This window comes from Dasypus novemcinctus, chromosome 21, assembly GCF_030445035.2.
Source record: "Dasypus novemcinctus isolate mDasNov1 chromosome 21, mDasNov1.1.hap2, whole genome shotgun sequence".
Lineage (NCBI taxonomy): Eukaryota > Metazoa > Chordata > Mammalia > Cingulata > Dasypodidae > Dasypus > Dasypus novemcinctus.
The window spans coordinates 54,552,324-54,571,194 of NC_080693.1; the positions used below are offsets into that span (position 1 = coordinate 54,552,324).

The 18,871-nt window shown below is 50.4% G+C and overlaps 1 long non-coding RNA gene across 1 annotated transcript; it reads right to left on the minus strand.

The window, feature by feature from the left end:
* Window positions 1-5,884: 5,884 nt before the first annotated feature.
* Window positions 5,885-6,719, minus strand: LOC131275031 (uncharacterized). Its single transcript, XR_009182429.2, has 2 exons — window positions 6,656-6,719; window positions 5,885-6,080 (listed from the first exon to the last, which is right to left on the minus strand). It is a non-coding gene; the product is annotated as an uncharacterized lncRNA (long non-coding RNA).
* Between the last annotated feature and the right edge of the window lie 12,152 nt (window positions 6,720-18,871).

The window sequence follows — 18,871 nt, forward strand, 5'->3', positions numbered from 1 at the left end:
TCTGACACATAGTTAATGAGATAATCATTGTTGCGCTTCATGGGAATTAGACATTAATGGGAAACAGTTTTTATAAATGATGGTAATTATACTGCCTTTACTCAGCCAAAATTTAAAAGTTTTTTCTTCTTGGTTTGTTACATCCCCGGGACCTACCATCCATCTCTGCGCTGAAGGTGCCTGTGGGTGCCAGGGTCGTTTCTTTGCTGTCACCGCCCCACCCCGCCCCCACCTAGACCACAGGCAGGCCACAGACTCTCCTTGAGCACCCACCACAGGCCACTCTGTGAAGCATTGGGGTCGGATTAGCTCGTTTAAGCCTTGCACGGATCCCAAGAGCTAAATATTTTTAGCTGGACTTCACAAAAGGAAAAGCAGAGGCTCGGGCCACGGGGCAGGGGCAGGCCGGCCCGGGTGGTCTGGCTCCGGTGCTGGATGAACCGCTGTGCTGGGTGGCCTGCTCCCCTGTCCCTGCCCACGCCCCCAAGCTCTCTGGGTGGCACCCCGAGTGCTGGCAGTGAGGGCAGCAGCGGGCTGGGATGGGAGGTGGAGGCAGGAAGGCTTGGCAACCAGGCGGGCCGGAGCACCAGCCCAGAAGTGCGCTCTTACCGTGGGGCTGCGAGGGTCTCAAAACCCTGAGCCTCCGTGTCCTCAGCTATAAAATGGGGAAAGAATTCGGGGATGACGTGATGATCAGAGGCCTAAGGCAGGCCTGGCACACAGGAGGGGGTGAGCAGCAGCCCCCTCGTGCCCGGGCTCTCCCGAGGCCCGGGGAGCTGGTGCAGAGGGCTCACGGGTGCGGGCAGCAGCAGGCGGTTTGGCAGCCTCGGGAGCCGCGGCTCAGGGACGGGCCAGGGGAGGGAAAGGAATGGGGTGACATAGTTCCCCACTGAGCTAGTGACGGATGGGCAGCAAAGGGGCAGAAAGTCACGGGCTCTCCTTGGAGCCAGCTGTAAATCTGCCCAAGATTCAAGAGCAAGGAGAATCGACCCCTTGGGGACAGATCTCCCCACAAAGCCCCAAGTTCCCGCAGCAGTAATGCCGTCCTTTCGTGCTGCTCTCGGTTTCAAAAGGGTTAAACACCCAGAGTCCAGCTGCAGCCCTCAGTGGGCCCTTCACTGTCGCCAGGGGAGAGGAGCAGCCAGGAAACCCCAACAGAGAGGCTGCCAGTGCCTTCCAAGACAAACTCCTGCCGCTTCACCATTTCGCCCTGGGCCTGCCCTATTTGCCGTCACCAGCAGGGGACAAAGAGAGGCTGTGTGCAGAGGAACTCGGTGTTCCGGCGGCCGGAGGCCGGCGGGGAGCTCGCGTCACCTGCCCGGGTGGGGCTTCCAGGGCGGGATCTGACCCGCCAGGGCAGCCTTGAGCGTGGCAAAGCCCATCCCCAAAGCAGGTCTGGGGGGAGCGGACCACAGGGGTCTCGGGCTAGAGGCCACGGAGGGGTCTGCCCAGCCTCCCAGCCTCCCTGCTGGCCTCAGCTGTGGAGAGCCTGGAGGTCAAGAGTCACAGGACTTTTCAATCAGCTTGGGGTGGAGTTCCAACTCGGCCTCCTTCCAGCAGGGAGACCTAGGGCAAGCTACTTATTTTCTCCAAGTGCCAGTTTCCTCGCCTGCAAAATGGGCTAATGATTGGGTCTGTTGTGAAGACACGTGTCCTCTGACTCGCAGGCCAAGTGCAGGGGCTGACTTGAGCAAGGGCTCTGTCAACACCAGCCACACGGAACAACAATATGATGTAATGGTAATTCCTTCCAGAAGTACCTGTTGAGCACCTGTGACAGGCCAGGAACTGCACAAGGTGCCCTTGGAGATAGGAAGGCGAGTAAGACGAGTCCTGCCCCTTCTGAGGGCATCCTCAGGAATAATTCTAACCAAAGTCTGACAGTGCTGAGTGCCCTGAAGAGGGGTGTGCCAGGGAGGCCAGGTCAGGCATTCAGGGGAGGCTTCCTGGAGGAGGCAGCATTTGAGCTGGGCAGATGGGTTAGGACTGTGGGGTTGGTAGAGGAGAGGAAGGGCATGCTGCATGAGGAAGGAAGAAGAGGTGTGAAAGGGCATGTAAATTTAGGGCCCACGCAAGTTCCGTGTGGCTGGTAGCTGGGGCATGGTATCCAGTGGGGGTGCAGGAGAGGTCAGCCTGCCAGGAGAGGGAGAGCTTTCTGGTCCCCCAAACATGCTATTCTGCCTCTGGCTTGCAGCCAGGCACTCCCCTCCTCTGAATTCCACTTTTCTCATCTGTAAAATTAAGGGTTCGGGCTGATGAATGAGTCGCCATCTCTCCCGCAAGAGCTTTGGCTATCCCTTCCCCCACCCCGCCCACACAGACGGCCATGCCGGCCTTGCGTTAAGAAGCCGAGGCCCCGCGTGATGCAGCACGGGTGATGGGGGAAGGCTCCTCTGGCTCCAGCGTGGAGGTGGGTGGAAGGTGGGAACCAGGTAGGGGTGGTCAGGAGGCGGCGACGAGGCCTGGGCTAAGGAGGATGGCGAGAAGGTGGAAGCAGGCTGCTGAGAAGTGAAGAGAAAGAACTGTTAGCACTTACAGTAGTGTCCATAGCAGCTCTGTTCACGCGAGCCAACGGTGGACGCTACTAAATGTCCATCAGCAGACAAATAGGTAACCCACCCATGGTATATACAAGCGATGGAAAATTCCTGAGCCGTAAAAATGGAGCGACGTTCTGATTCACGCTGCCACGGGGATGACCTTGGCGACATTGTGCTAGGTGAAAGAAGTGAGATGCGAAAGGCCACGTGTTAAATGATTCCGTTCATGAGAAAGGTCCGGAATAGACAAATCCACAGAGACAGAAAGTAGATTTGGGGTTGCCAGAGGCTGGGGGGAGTGGGGAATGGGAAGAAGCTGCTTAAGGGGTAAGGGTTCTCCACTTGGGATGATGGAAAATTCTGCAACTAGATAGTGGTGATGGGTGCACAGCACTGTGAAGGTACTTCATGCCGCTGAATTGTACATTTATAAGGGCTAAAATGGTAACTTTTAGGTTGTGTATTACTCCACATGCACAGAAAAACCTGTTAGGAGTTGGAGCCCTGGCCTGGAGATCTTGACGGGGGGCTGCGGGAGCAGGAGGGGCAGGATGAACGTCCTCCAGGTGCCAGCGCAGAGCCTGGGTGGCTGGTGCTGCCAGGACAGGGCCAGGCAACCAGCCAGGGCAGCTACTTGTGGGGGAGTAATGGGTTGGTTTTGAGGCGCCTCTAAGACAACCAGACGGCATGTCCAGGTGGGAATGGACTAGGAGCAGGCGCTACCCTGGAGTTACAGGTCTGGAAGTCACTAGTTGGGCCAAGACTGGAATCCCAGGCTCGTGCTGTCCAAGGTCAGGGGCCTCTGATCTATTCCACGGGTACCTGGGGTGCAGGGGTGGTGGGGAACAGAGAGAACGAGAATGGCAAGGGAATGACCCTGAGCCTCAGTTTCCCCATCTGTGGAGTGAGGTGAGGCCAGCTCTCCTCTGCTCCTTTGATTGATTCCCATGGACTGTCTGGCCAGCAGCCTCTGTGGCAAGGCACCTGGACTCTTAACCAGTCTTTCCCAGCCCTTGGGAAAATCCTAAGGTGCCCCAACCATGGGCCCTTCCTGCTTCCACTGTCAATCTCTCCAAATTCCGGTGTTAACTGGGGGTGGGATAGGAGGTGAGAAGCAGAGAGGGGTGGGGGGTCATTTTCCACGTTGGCATCCGATGGGAGGCCGGGCATTTGGGAGGCGAGACCACTGATGCTGGGCCCGGTGAGTGATGGGTTGTTAGCCAACGGGACACACTCAGGCCTGCTAACCCAGAATGCAGGGCAACACTTGGTCTTCAAGTTCATTCCCTCCCAGCTCCCACCCCAGGCCAGAAAAGAGTGGGCAGGAGGAGACCTGGAGCTGTTTTTTAAGAATCCCAACAGAAATACATTGATCTGTGTGAAGGCAGCACAGGCTTACCTCAAAAACCAAGTTTCTTTGCTGGAACTATAACAGGAGACATGATAAATGTACGTTTATTCAGTAATGACTAATTCAGGATCCTGTTTTGTGTTCGACAAAACCATGACAAGTTGTTCAGAAGCTCTGATTGGTTTTGTTTACTACAAAATTGGCTCCTGGATTAGTAATTATCGAATAAATGTAATCTGATAGCCCTAAATTTTTAAAACATGGAGTTGTGTGTTGAGGAGGAGTAGAGCTGGGATACTAAAAAAGGTAAAGTGCTCTCACCTTAGAAAAGACACACAGGGGCTGAATGACCAGCTCCAGGCCACACAAGGAGACCAGGGTCAAGGAGCAGAAGGGTCAGGCCCAGCCCTCCTGAGCTCCCAGCCCCAACCCTGGGCTTTCCCTGGGTGCTCTTGGCTGCTGACAGTTCCCTGGGAATGTACTGGGAGGAGGAAGAGGAAGAGTTAACTATAATAATTCGTACCTTCAGGCCAGGGCCAACAGCTGCCTGGAAGATAAGGAGAGGGGAGTCCTGGGAATAAACAGCCTGTTGATTGGCGAGATTGAGCAAGACAGGAAAAGCAGGTGCAGGTGACAGCGGTGAATGGTGGAGGAGAGACAAAGACAGAGACAAAGAGAGACAGATGGAGCCAGACAGAGCAGAGGAGAGGGGCTCACGGGACCCCCGGGGACCCCGTGTTGTCTAGGAGATGCTGGCTAGGCCAGATCCCACCGTGAGCAGAAGCCGGTTCAGGCCCACCCTCCGCCGTCCTCTCTCTGAGCACAGGAGGGCTCTGATCTGCAGAATCAGAAGGGCCCAGCTGACTCTGGGCCAAGACAATGGGCGAAGGGGATGCCCCAAACCTGGGGCTAGAGCTGCCCTTTGACAAACCAGGCCCGGCTCCCCAGGCGCCCTCCGCCCTGGGCCACCCAGCCAGCTGCAGTCAGTCCTTTTGCGCAACAGGCCCGCCCTGAGAATGTCTTCAGAACCAGCCCCACTAAAAAATCCCTCATCCCCCAAAAAACTGGGAACCCAACAGTGTGGGGGAAAGAGCACTGGGCTGAGCATTCCAAGTCCAGGGCCCCAGCCCCTTCACTAAGCCTCTCTGGGGGCTGCTAAAAAACATATCCTCACTTAGAGTAAAGGTCGCGGGGTGACTTTGTGGGCTCCCTGGCCCAGAGTTGGGTGGGCGCTGGGCCATCGCTTCCTTCCCCTGCCAGCCACAGGCAGTTGGTGGCAGGAGGGGCTGGCAGGGCGCGGCCTCCCTCCTCAGTCCCCAGCAGGGCTGTGGGGACTTGCCCAGGTCCCTCGGTCCTGAGTTGGGCCACCAAGCCGGCACCTGTGCAAGGGGTGAGTGGGCAGCCTGCCCAGAGACGAGAAGCAGCCGCCCCGGGGCCTGGGCCCAGGCCTTCTCGTTCAGCCAGTAATTCCAGCCTTTTAAGGATCAAGGGCCAGAGAAGGCCTTCTCCAGCCTGCCGGGGAGCCGTTTTTCCAGCTTGGCAGTATCACTGGGGCCTGGAGGGAGGCGTCCGTCCTAGGTCTTCAGTCTGGCTTTCTGGAAAGGCGTTTGCTGGCAACCTCACAGCCCCCTCTGACGAGGCAGAGGCTCAGCTCCCTCTTCATCCAGGCTCCTGAAAAGGATTATTTCTTTAAAAATCAACTTTGTCGAGGTTTACTTCGCATACAATAAAAGGTACCGGTTTTCGGTGTACATTCAGTGCCGTATGTGGCGCGTAACCAGCGCGGGGATCAAGGACGCTTTCACACCCTCAAGCCTCCCCTTGCCCCGTCCCAGCGGCTGCCCTGCCCTGGTCCCAGGCAACCACTGACCTGCTTCTGTCCCTACGGTGTAGGTCCGCCTGTCCATCACGTTATCAGACAGTTTCCACCCTTCCTCCCCTGGCTTCTTTCACTCAGTATAATCGTTTCAAGATTTATTCGCGGCCTTGCATCTGTCTTTGGGTCTTTCCTTTATTTCACTGAAGAAACGGTCGATTAGATGGATATAGCCCCGTTTGTCCATCCACCTGTTTCTGAACAGTTGGGCTGTTTCCACTTTGTGGCTATTTCGAATAAAGCTGCCAGGAACATTCTCCCGTAAGTCTGTGCGGACATGAGTTTCCATTTCTCTTGGAAGTGGGATTGCTGGCTGGAAGGAGAAGCACATTATTTAACTTCCCAAGAACTGCCAAACTCTTCTCCAAAATGGTTGTACCGTTCTACAGCGTGTGAGCAGGAAGGGCTTTTGGATGACGCGCTCGCGGTCCTGCATCCAGGCCTGCTATTTTACAAGGCTGTATGGAGCTTCAGGGAGCAAGAGGGGTCCCCTCACCCCTGCCTCCTCAAGGGTGCTGCTCGTGCTGGGAGTAGGTGGCCCCGCTGAGCAAGGGAGGGCTGAAGGACCTATTTATACCTGAGCTTAAGCAGATGCAGTGCTGGCTGAAATGCTATAATTATTTTCCTTTTTCTTTTTCTTACCATCCCGTGAAAGTGTTTTTAAACAGAGCTACTGCCACACGCAGGCAACCTCTCTCCTCTTCCCTGCCCGCCACCTGCCCCAGTAAAACCATTTCTTCCCAAGGCCAGAGGCAGTTGAGTGCCTTTCCTGATTCCTCCCTTTTCATCCATGCAGGCTGATAACTCCACAAGCAAACTGTGGAGCAGGACATTTTGCTCTTTCCCCTGTCAGTTTTCCACCTCAGCTAGAATCCCTCTGGCTCTCACCTTCATTTCGGACTCATTGCTCCAACTTGCCATCCGTCACCAGAATGCACAGGACTCCCCTAATTCAAAAAGGATGCAGCTGATCAAAGAGAAAGGGTAAAGCTTTCTCTTTATGTCAGAAACCTTACTAATTGCCTAGAGGTGGGAAAGTCCAGGCAGAAGGATCTGCCATTGGGGCAAGATGTAAGGAAACCAAGCAAGCCTGGCACCGCACATCTGCGGAGCATGCCCTATTCCTATCCCCTTCTCAAGTTGTTAGGGCCGGGCCAAGACATGGCTCCTTCAGGATACAGGAAGATCTTCACTGGAGGACCTTTGGGATATTAACTCTCCAGGCCCCCGGGTACCTAAGAAGCCATTCTCTCCTGCTTGAGAAAATAGCGCTGCCAGTTCCTGGAGACCAGGTGGCTGCTCTCGTCCACCTTCTGTAGCCGGCACTTAACACGCTGGCATAATCCCACCAGTCTCAGCATGTTTTACGTGACTCTGTAGATGATGTGGCCCTGGACTGTCAGGAGTTTGACAGAGAGATGATAACCTGTGATGCTGCCCCAGTTTGAGATTTCAAAATAACATTTAATCTCTTATCATTACCACTATTGTTTATTTTACTCAAAGTTTGCAAAATAGCTGTGAGGGGCTGAATTTGATGTGGGTAGACTGCCTCTTTAAGCTAATCTTCATTCCAAGTTGGTTTTAATCTAAACCTGGGCTGTTCAGGAGGGAGCCACTAGCCACATTTAAATTAATCAGTTAAATTAAAATAATAGTTCCTCAATTGCCCCAGCCACAGATCAAGTGTTCTGCAGCCACACATGACCAGTGGCTACCACACTGGCCAGTGCTGATACAGGGTATCTCCGTCATCATGGAAAGTCCTATTAAACCATGCCGGTTTAAACACATAGTCACTATGCAGCTGCAGCTTTATCACCTAGAACATTTTCTGCTCTCTCCACAAATAGCCCTTATCTGGGCTAAGCCTTAAAGAAAACAAATCTCAGAGACACAATCCTTGCCTGAAAGGCACCTGCAAATCTAAAACTATATGACCCACAGGGTTTAAGACAGAAAAAGACGAATATTAGACCAAATAACGGGGGTCACATAAAGGCAAGCAAGATTGATGAGTCAAGTGTAATCTGTGAGACTAACAATGGATGAGTATAAAATGCTGTGGGAGCTCCAGAGAGGGGGTGGCTGTCGGAATGAATCAGACAAGACCCATTGGAGGGGTGTGTATTTGAACTGGGCCTTGAAGGGTGTATAGAAGTTTGCCATGTGAAGAAGTAAGGGAGGGTAACCAAAGAAAAGGGAGTCACATCTACCAAGTCCAGAGCGGTTGGCTATGTTTGGAAATGTCTTGTCATGGTTTGGCAGGAGTATGGGGAAAGATTATGGGAAGCCTCATGTGCTAAGTTACAGGGGATCTAATTTATCCTGTGGGGCCCTGGGAGGCTTTCAAGGAGGGTCCAGACATGGAGAGATTTGCTTTTCGGAAGATCACTCTGAAGACGGAGGTGGATAATGTGGGGAGACCAGCCAGGAGGACTGTGGGAGAGGCAGAGGGAAAGGATCCCTACGATGAGCCTGGGAAGGTTTCAGATACGAGATGGGACTTCTGGGAGTGATTTAATGCTAGGCTTTTAAATTTGAAAAGCCTCCCACAGTAGGTACACAACCTGTCTGGCTCCGGAAGATCAAAGACCAACCTCTATTCCTTCCAAAGAGGCGAATGTGGGCTTCTCTGAGCTCTCAGCGTCCAGTCTAAGCCAACGAGGCAAGGAACGGAATGTAGGAGAAGGACCTTTGTTCTCTGGGAAGGGCGCTGGGGGCTGGGGCCGGGACATCACGACGCAAATGCAGAGCCGACCGTCCAGACTCTCCGCTTGGCTTTATTTATAACCCTAATTACACCCTCCAGGAAGAGCAATTGCTGATCAACCCAGGTGCAAATTAAAGTTACTAAAACGAAGAGCCTGCAATGAATGATCAATGCAGAGGCCTCCCAATAAAACAGCCAAGCCCGAGAGGGGGCTGCGATGGATCACGGGCCCCAGCTGCCTGGTCTCCTCATTAAGACATTTGCAGAGCCCACTCCACCCCCACCCCGTGGCCCCTTGTCATCTCCCACCAGGGCTTGGTCAGGCTTCCCCGAGGTCAGGGTCTGATGCCCATGCGGGCCAGCCCCCCTCCGCCCACTCCCCTCCACCTCTGCCTCCCCAAGGGGCCACAGCCGCGGTCGGCGCCATCGTTTGAAATGAGGCTGCTGCAAGAAGTCAGACAACTCTCTGCCCGTTGTTGTTCCCTTTCTTGTTCGCGGTTTCTCTGGATTCCCATGACCTTTTCTCCTGTGGCTGATGTCCTCATGCCCTGAACGTCTTGAGAGGGCCCCTGAATTCTGTGAGCATCCCAAGCAGGCTCTGCCCTCTCCCCTCAATGCACTGGCCGCCTGGACGCAGCCCTTCTTTCTCCTTTTTAAAGAGAGGAGACTGGGAGGGCGAGCGGGGACAGTCCTGCTCTCAGGCCCTGTGGTCTGCGCACTGGCCTCCTCTCTCCACCTTCCTCTGTCTCTCCTGTGACTTTCCTCCTGCTGAAACAACTTGAGATAGCAAACCCTCGTTCCTTGCAATCCACAGCACACTCGGGCGACTCCCTGTGGGTCACCCAGGAGACCAAGCTGTGGGGACCCGCCGTGTCTCTGCATCAGGCAGGGAAGGCTCTCTGGTTGGCGCCCTACCCCTGACCCTGTCGGCCTGCCCAAGCTCCTGCTTTATATACCAGCCTGTCAAGGAAAGCAGCTGGGAGCGCCCAGGGTTTAGGGCAATCACTCCGGCACGTTTTGGCTTGTTCTTGTCTTGTGTCTACCAACTCCAAACTCCAGGCTCTGCCTCCCCAGCCCTGGCCCGTCGGATTACATGTCCATACCCAGTTCTGTTGGCATTTGGGCTCAAGTTGCCCAGATGGGTGTGACGTGGCTCACTCACCCAGGCCCCCAGTTTCTGCACTGCCCTGGCAGGAGCTGGGCCCTGGCTCCAGCTCTGCCAAACTCTAATATTCACAGCAGGTTCTTGGCCTGTGTGTCCTGGGGAAGCCAGGCTGGATAACCCCGGTGAGGGGGTGGTAGAGTGACCAGCAAGGAGGCAGGGAGGAAACCACTGCTGACTTCAGGGCTGGTCATGCCAGTGGGCGCAGGATGACAAGACTCAGGGAAGCCAACTCTGTGGGTGGTGCTTCTTCCACTTTGTACTGTAATTCGTCTCCTTACTTGCTGGCCTGACCCCTAGACTATGGGCTCTGTGAAGACAGGCTTATATCTGAGCCACTCCTGGATCCCCAAGCCTGGCTCTTTGACCAAAGGTCTGCTAACAAATAAATGGATGAACGAGCCAGCTCTTCCTCCTTCCTCCTCTGCCTTGGTTAACGTCCTCCCCATTCATGCAAGCCCAAGTGAGAAGCTTTAGGGTATCAAAATCTGTTGATCTACCTTTTAAAATATTTCTCCAACAACTCCTTTGAAGAACTATGTGTTTCTTGCCTGGTTCATTTCAGTCACTTTTTAACTAATTTCCTGGCTTCCTATTTTTTTTTTAGATTTATTTATTTTTATTTCTCCCCACCCCCTTGTTGTTTGCATTTGCTGTGTCTGTCCGTTCTGGGCTAATCTTCCTTTTAGGAGGCACCAGGAACTGAACCTGGGACCTCTCATGTGGGGGGGAGGCGCCTAATTGCTTGAGCCACCTCTGCTCCCTGCTTTGTTGTGTCTCGTTACGTTTTCCTCCTTTTGTCTCTTGTTGCATTATCTTGTTGCATCAGTTCACCACACCAACCTATCACATCAGCTCACTGTCTTACCTGTCTTCTTTAGGAGGCACCAGGAACCAAACCTGGGACCTCCCATGTGGTAGGCAGGGGCTCAATTGTGTGAACCACATCTGCTTCCCCTGACTTCCTTTTTTCCCCCAAGAATTCTTTTCCCCCTCTTTTTTTTTTTTTTTTAAAGGGCTGGAACACACAAACTAAATTGGATCTATGGGTTTTTTGTTTTTTTTTTAAGATTTATTTATTTCTCTCCACTTCCCCCCAGCCCCAGTTGTCTGTTCTCTGTGTCTATTTGCTGCTTGTTCTCCTTTGTCCACTTGTTGTTGTCAGTGGCACGGGAATCTGTGTTTCTTTTTGTTGCGTCATCTTGTTGTGTCAGTTCTCTGTGTGTGCGGAGCCATTCCTGGGCAGGCTGCACTTTCTTTCGCGCTGGGCGGCTCTCCTTACGGGGCGCACTCCTTGTGCGTGGGGCTCCCCTATGCAGGGGGCACCCCTACGTGGCACGGCACTCCTTGCACGCATCAGCACTGTGCGTGGGCCAGCTCCACACGGGTCAAGGAGGCCCAGGGCTTGAACCGCCGACCTCCCATGTGGTAGGCAGATGCCCTGACCACTGGGCCAAGTCTGCTTCCCTGTGTGATCTTCTGTATCTATTTCTCTTTTTGTCTTCTCTTCTTGTCTTTCCTAGGATTCACCGAGATTCGATCCTGGGGACCTCTGATGTGAAGAGAGGTTCCCTGTCAATTGCCTGGCTTCCTTTTTAAACTCTCTCCCACCTGTCCATCTTCCCCCTTCCTCATAGGATAACACACATCTAATCAGGGAAGTTCTCTGTTTAAATGCCTTCAATAACTCCATTTCTCACAAGATAAAGGACAAGCTCTGTAGACTCTCCGTGATTTGGAGGGTCCCCAACCTGCTATTCCAGCCATTTCTTGCTGCTTTCCCCTGCGGACCCTGTGAGTCAACCACTCAGAACTTCTCACTCTTCTTCACACAAGTTATTCTGTTTTACCTCGACACTTTGCATGTTCTATCCCCCATTGCAAAGATCAGTCTCCACAACAAACCTCACCCTTGCAGTCTGCTGAGCTCCTTGTTATCCTTTCAGGCCCAGCTAAAGGGAGGCCTCCTCTAGGGCTCCTCCTCCAATCATCAGCGAGCCCTTAAACATTCCTGTCCTGTGCTTCCTTACCACCTTGCTCGTCTTCACTGCAGGGGACTGGACGTCACAGGATACTGCAGCTTCTTGGCTCCAGATGTCTTAGCGCGAGCACAGGAGCTCCTTGAGGGCAGGACCTGTGTTACAATCACCTCCATGTTCCCAAAGCTGTTAGAGAGGCTTGTGCAAGGCTGGAGAGGCAGTGTCCCAAATGCTCTGAGGCCTTGGGCAAGTCACTTACCCTCTCTGTCTCTCCGTTTCCTAATCTACAAAACTGTCATAATACTGGTGCCTCCCTGAGGGTCACTGAGGCGTGAATGACCTACTACTTGTGAAGCATCTGGAACAGTGCCTCTGGCACATTAAGCCCTCCAGGAAGGGTAGCTACTGTTAGTAACTGTTAGGACTAGACCCTCTGGAAATGTTTCCCAGGTGAATGCGTGAATGAAAGCCTACAGAACATTTCAAGGCATTTTTCCACTAGTAAGGAACATTCAGTGTTACTGTCCCTCTGTCAAGGCCCATGCACCTTGGGCATGGATTGGCAGTACCTTATTTGTGGGTAATAATTCACCACCTTCTTTGAGCTGAAGGGAAAATGCTTGGCTGAGGAGAGATGCCTGGGGAAGTTCATCCTGCTGGTGAGATAAAGAAGGGAAAGAGGAGCTGAGCAACGTGGTGTCAGGAAAGCTGCACCAAAATCTCCCTGTCTACGGTTTCCTCATAAGTTCCCTTGTGACCTTTGAAAAAGAGGTGGACCCAGCATTGTTCATCTACTAACTTATGAGGAACCAGATGAGAAGGGACCCAGTTTTGGAAAGTCCTTTCAATGGAAAACAATTTCTGCATCCAAAACCATTAGAGAAAATTGAATCCCAATGGTTTCTTCAGAGATGATCATTATTTTGACCTTGTTTCAAAGTCTGGCCCTGCCGTTTTCTATTTTTAAGGTCCTGATATATCCCCGAATCTTGCTGATCTGTAACCTGGAAATAATTTCTATCTCATGTGGCTATTGTGAGGTTGAAATGAGATTTTAAAAGGTAATTTGCATAGCCATACTTTGTGAATATCAAGCATTGTGATCATAGGTGTGTGTAAACTTGTGTCTGGATCAATTTTGAAATTTACATTATATTTGGATCTAATAAAAATGTTTACCTTCTAAACGAGAATAGCATTGAGAAGCTACAGGTTCATTTCTCCTTTTCACATTTAAAGCATCAAAAAATAATTTTTTTGCGCCAAATACATATTGTGGGTCTGACATTTTGTTAATGGGTAGAAAACCAAAAACACCTAAACAAAAAAACCAAAAGTTAAAAAACATCCCTGCCTCAGAGTAACTCATAATCTAGTGAGGGAGATAGGCAAGAGAGGATATTTTTAATAGTGAACCAAGTTCTAAACGTAGCATGTTATGTCCTCACAGAGGAGACATGCATAAATGAGATGGGGTAGAGTTGGGCATACAGTAGTTAGGGAAGGTTTCCTAGAGTGATTCCTGAGCTAGGTCGTGAAGAATAGAAATTAGCCAGACAAAGGAAGAAGAAAGGAAGATCATTCCAGGCAGGGACAGCAGCACACACAAAGATCCTGGGGTGCAAAGAGCAGCCCCATTCTAGGAAGAACAAGTTGTCTGATAAGGGTGTACCATGAATATCCTTAGTGGGAAGGCATGTGATGAAACTGGAAAGGTAAGCCAGCCTCATGTCAGAAGAGCCGCTAATGCCAGGCTAAGAGTCCAGATTTGTCCAGAAGGTAATGGCAAATCCCTGAAGCGCTGCAGAGGAATGACCCGACCGTGTCTTGGTGTCTTGCTCTGCTGGAGGGCACGTGGAGCATGGAGACCAGAAGGGGACTACTCCAGAAATACAAGCAAGAAATTCTCACCTGAAGCCAAGCCATGACGAGGGGGATTCCCCAATCTAGATCGACATGCAAGTTGACAGATACAGCTTGTGCTATAGCAGATGCTTATTTAGAAATGCCCTATGCATGCTTCCAGGGCATCAGGCTTGGGAGACCTCTCAGAGGGGCCCAATGAGCAGGGCACAGAGGAAAGCTTTAGAACGTGAGGTAGGTCCAACAGGATGTACCCCCAAAATGTTCATGGAGATTATTTCTGGAGAACAGTATAATGGGTGATTTTTATCATTTTTTCTATAGTAAACATGGGTTACTTATTTTTTTAATAAAATGAATTAAATAATTTTTTTTCAGGAGACACCGAGGATTGCACCCAGGACTTTGTAAAAGGGAAACCAAGTGCTCAGCCACTGAGCTACACCTGCTCCCCTTAAACATTTTTTTTTACAAAAAGATTCAGTCCAAGGGGAATGGATATAGCTCAGTGGTTGAGCACCTGTTTCTCATGTACGAAGTCCTGGGTTCAATCCTATAAAGAGAGAGAAAGAGAGAAAGGGGGGAAATGAGAAAAGAATCTGGATATTATTTCCCGGCTCCAAAGAACCCAGACTAGTGAGGGGAATCTGACCATAGTTGAGGAGTAAATGCAGTCTCCGAGGGACTCTATGGCCAAACCAACTATGTCCTTCTGTGACGATGGACTCCCTGCAAGTGCACGATTGAATCAGCTATTTAATGAATGTACAGTGTAAACATTTAAAAAAAATTTTTTTTAATGATAATCCAAGAATTTTGGATCAAAGAGGAACTGGAAGAGCCAGGAAGGCACTAGAAACTAGCTAATGCAGAGGCCTAAATCCAGTTTGGGGTGAGTGCACATGAGAGAACTGGGGGGCAGGGGGAGAAACAAAATCGGCCCAGCTGAGGGTGCAGGGAGAAGAATGAGTCCTTTCCTTTTAGGTGGATCTGGTGTGCAGAGCTGAGCTCGTGGAGAAGGAAGTGAGTGAACCCCTGGAGCCGCGAGAGGGCACGCCCGGCGGGGCGTTGCGGGGAGGAAGAGGGAGCGCGTGCTCGGTGTACAGACAGATTTTCAGTGGGTGGCTGAAAGACACGCGGGGAAAGATTGTGTAACCGAGTTGTGGGGAAGGAGAATAGTGGCCTATTGTCGGGGACCTGATAAACAAATTGAGAGTGCTCATCTTGGGGGTGTGGGCCTGAAATAAGCTCCAAGACAGCTTAATGATCCATCACGGGTCCTCTCCAGGGAGTGAGTCACTGGGGAATTATATTAACCGAGTTCAGCCTTCAGCGCCCCAGCGCCTGCAACAAAGCAACTGAGATACGGCGGCTGAGCTGCTCTCCGGCTAGAGCCTGTGGCCCCTACAAGGGGGAGATAAACCAGCCCGTGTCATCCATCATCCTTGGGCAGGCCACAGTCTCTCCTTCCTGTCTCGTGTTCGGGGCTTGCATAATTAGGCACCTCATGGGGGTAAATGTCCTCCCCGCTGACGGCTGTTATTCTGCAGAGCTCTAGCTGCGAGGTGTAGGTGGACAGCGGCTGAACGGGCCCAGGTCTGTGCGGCACAGCAGCGATGGCCGGTAGGAGGAGCCTGGCTTTGCAGGGGAGGCTGAAGGAGGCTGGAGACTGGTGACCTGGGAGTCAGCGTATCGGAAATGAAAATAAGAAAAACTCTCAGGAGAAATGGAGGAGCTGGCAAGTTTTGTTTTGTTTCGTTTTCAGCAAAGCCTCTGGATTGAAATCCTGGGTTCACTGTGTCAGAGCCACGTGATCTTGAGCGAGTCGTCTAGGCCCCCAGGGTCTTGGTTTCCTTGACTGCTCAAAGGTGGGAACAAACTGGTTGGTTCCCCTTACCCCAGAGGCTAATAACCGTTTTCACTTATGTAGCACTTACTGTGTGTACCAGGCATTGTCCTAAGGACTTTACACATGTATTAATTTGTATAATCAGCACCACAGCCCTGCTCAAGGTAAGTATATACTGCTATTACCACCCCCATCTTACAGATGAGGTAACTAAGGCAGAGGGATGTTAAAGAATTTGCTCAAAGCCACACACTGTTGCAGAGTCAGGATTTAAACCTAGGCAGTCCACCTCCAAAGTCCATGCTTCACTACCTCCATCAGCAATAAAAGCCTGTATAAATAGAGTGGTTTTCTTCTAAAATTAAATTAAATACTGCTCTCAACACATCTGCTGTAGCTAAGTTTTTAACCTAAGAAAGGATGGGGCTGATGATTGTGACCTGTGTGTTTTGAGTGCTGATCATTATAGAAATACAAGATAAGGGAGCTGAGACTTGAAGAATGAAAGCAACTTCCCACGGTCACAGAGCAAATTCAAGACTTGTCTGATTCCAAACTTTCCAGTGCTTTATAGGTCTTCTCAGAAAGCATGGCTTTTGTAGAGCAGAGCTTCTTAGATTCTGAGAAGCTAAGTAACGAAGTGGTTAAGGGATGAGTTCTAGAACATGGAGTCAAAGCCCACCTTTTTTTTTTTTTTTTTAAGATTTATTTATTTATCACTGTCTGCACTCTGTGTGTTCTTCTGTGTTTGCTTGTCTTCTCTTTAGGCAGCACTGGGAACTGTACTTTCCAGAGTAGAGAGAGGTGCTCAATCTCTTGTGCCACCTCAGGTTCCTGGTCTGCTGTGTCTCTTATTGTCTCTCCTCTGTGTCTCTTTTTGTTGCATCATGTTGTTCTTCCAGGTCTCTGCTTGGGCCAGATCGCCATGCGGGCCAGCTTGCCCTAACCAGGGGGTCCCGGGAATTGAATCCTGGACCTCCCATATGGTAGATGGGAGCACAGTCGCTTGAGCCACATCCACTTCTCCAAAGCCCACTTCTGCCAATTTCTATCTGTGTGACATTGGGTGGGTGATTTGACCTCTCTGGGCTTTGGTTTGCCCATGTGTAAAATGGAGATGACAGGAGTATCCGCCTCATAAAATTATGATGCGGTGCATATGGGTTAACACCAGTAAAGCATAGGAAATGTGGCACATGCCTTCAACGTAGATAAAACGCCAGCTCCAGGCCTGGGAAAGGGTGTGGTTTTTGACTCAAGAGGGCATGATAAGGGCTATACCAAGAAACAAGAAAGAATCTCACAATGGTGGGGCATTTGTTCAGGGAAGGGCCTAGCAGGAAGCAAGCTGTAAAGGAAGAGGATGGGAGGATGGCATGAGGGTCCAGGAGAGTCAGATACAGGGACACAGGGAAGGATCAGCTGGACAGGTGGTTTAGGGGCAGCAGGTGCTCTCCTTTGAGGGGTCATGTGCAGTATTCAGAGGGTCTGATGGTGTCCGATAGGAGGCCCGAGCAGGCAGCATAAGGGGCTGCTGAGGATTTGGCAGCAGGGAGTGGCAGGAGCCAGGGGTTGGGAATTTCAAGGCAGGACTCCATCTCTAGGGGGACTGGGTCTGGGAAGAGGTCATGTTAGGTGGAAGGGCTAGAACCAGCAAACCCACCTAGTAAATGAGCTGTGTTGGATAGAGTATGAGCTTGGCAACATATACTCATTAAATCTTTGTAAGCACAATTGGGCCTGGACCAGTTAGTAAGGCATTCACCTTAGGCACAGAATTTAAGGGAGTGCCAAAAAATCTCAGGAATCAAGATAAATAATATTTTAAGGCAATATTTAAAAATCCAAATTAATGCTGAAAAAATCTGTCAAAAAATATTAAAATGTTAAATAAAGGCAGGATCAGTGTTACTGCATTTGCCTTTTGCCTCAGGTTCCAATATGACTCAGTCTGGTGCTGGACATGACGGCTTCCATTTTGTTTTCTAACCCATTGGTGACACTAACCATGGACTTTTCAGACACTGAAGCATAAGCAGGCCTAAAGCCCCTCAAATCCCAACTTCTTACAGTCCCATATACCACCTACATACAGGACCCAGAGAGTTCCCTCTCTGTCCCCCGGCTGGAGCTGTTGACCCAGGCAGCTTTGTGAACACTTGGATGAAGCCAGGAAAGGATGAAATATGCAATTGGTCATTTGTAGGTGTGAGATCTTTGAAGCAGGAATTCCTTAGGTAAGGAGTGCCTACAATTTGCAAATAATATATCTGATAAGGGACTTGTATCTATAATATATAAAGAACAATTAACTCCAACAACAAAAAGATAAGTGACCCAATTATAAAATGGCCAAAGTTCTTAGACATTTCTCCAAAGAAGATATACAAATAGCAGTAAGTACATGAAAAGATGCTTGACATCATTAGGGAAATGCAAATGAAAACTACTTCATACCTACTAGGATGGTTATAATAATAATTTTTTAAAAGATGGAAATTAAGTGTTGGCCAGGATATGGAGACATTGGAACCCCCATACCTTGCTGGTGGGAATGTAAAATGGTCAACTGCTTTGGTCAACTCTGGAAAACAGTCTGGCAGTTCTTCAGAAACTTAAACATAGAGTTATCATATGACCCAGCAATTCTACTCCTAAGTCAATGCCCAAGAGAACTGAAAACATATAGCCACATAAAATCCTGTGCATGGATGTTCATAGAAGCATTATTTGTCATAGCCAAAAAGTGGAAACAGCCCAAATGTCTATCAAGTGGTGAATGGATAAGCAAAATGTGGTCTATCCATACAATGGAGTATTATTCAGCCCTAAAAAGGAATGAAATCCTGATTCATGTTGAAAACATGCAGAGTGAAAGAAGCCAGACACAAAAAGTCACATATTATATGATTTCCTTTATACGAACTGTCCAGAGTAGGCAAATCCATATTCAGAAAGTAGATTTAGTGGTTTCCAGACGCAAAGGTGAGGGGTGAATGGGAAGAAACTGCTAACGGGTATGGGGTTTCTGTCTGGAATTAGATAGTAGTGATGATTGCACAACACTGTGAATATTCTAAAAACCGCTCAATTGTACACTTAAAAATGGTTGAAACGGTGAATTTTATATCAGTTAAAGAAAAAAGGTCCAGGCAAAATCAGCCAGCAGGAAAGTAACCCGAGTCCAAGGAATACATTTTTGCCACAGGTTAACAGGAGGCTCCCAGAAGCAGCTAGAAAAGGAGACATTTAGCAGCAGGGATGAAGAGAGTTTAAAGGGAGGTGCCTCCTACCTTAGTGATGAAGCATGTTTGTGTACTTCCGTTTGAGACAGCAACTAATCTTGTGATATGACCCGCTGAAACCCGCCGCAGCGGAGTCATCAGAACCCGGTTCAGTGACAGTGGGGTGGGTCAGGGCAGGGATGGCCACTCCCAGAAGTTAGGTCTATATGGGGGGGCAAGAGGTCAAAATAAGAGGAGCTGATTAGCATCTGTCAAGGTTGAGGACAGTGCTGAAAGCGCACACTCTGTAAGTG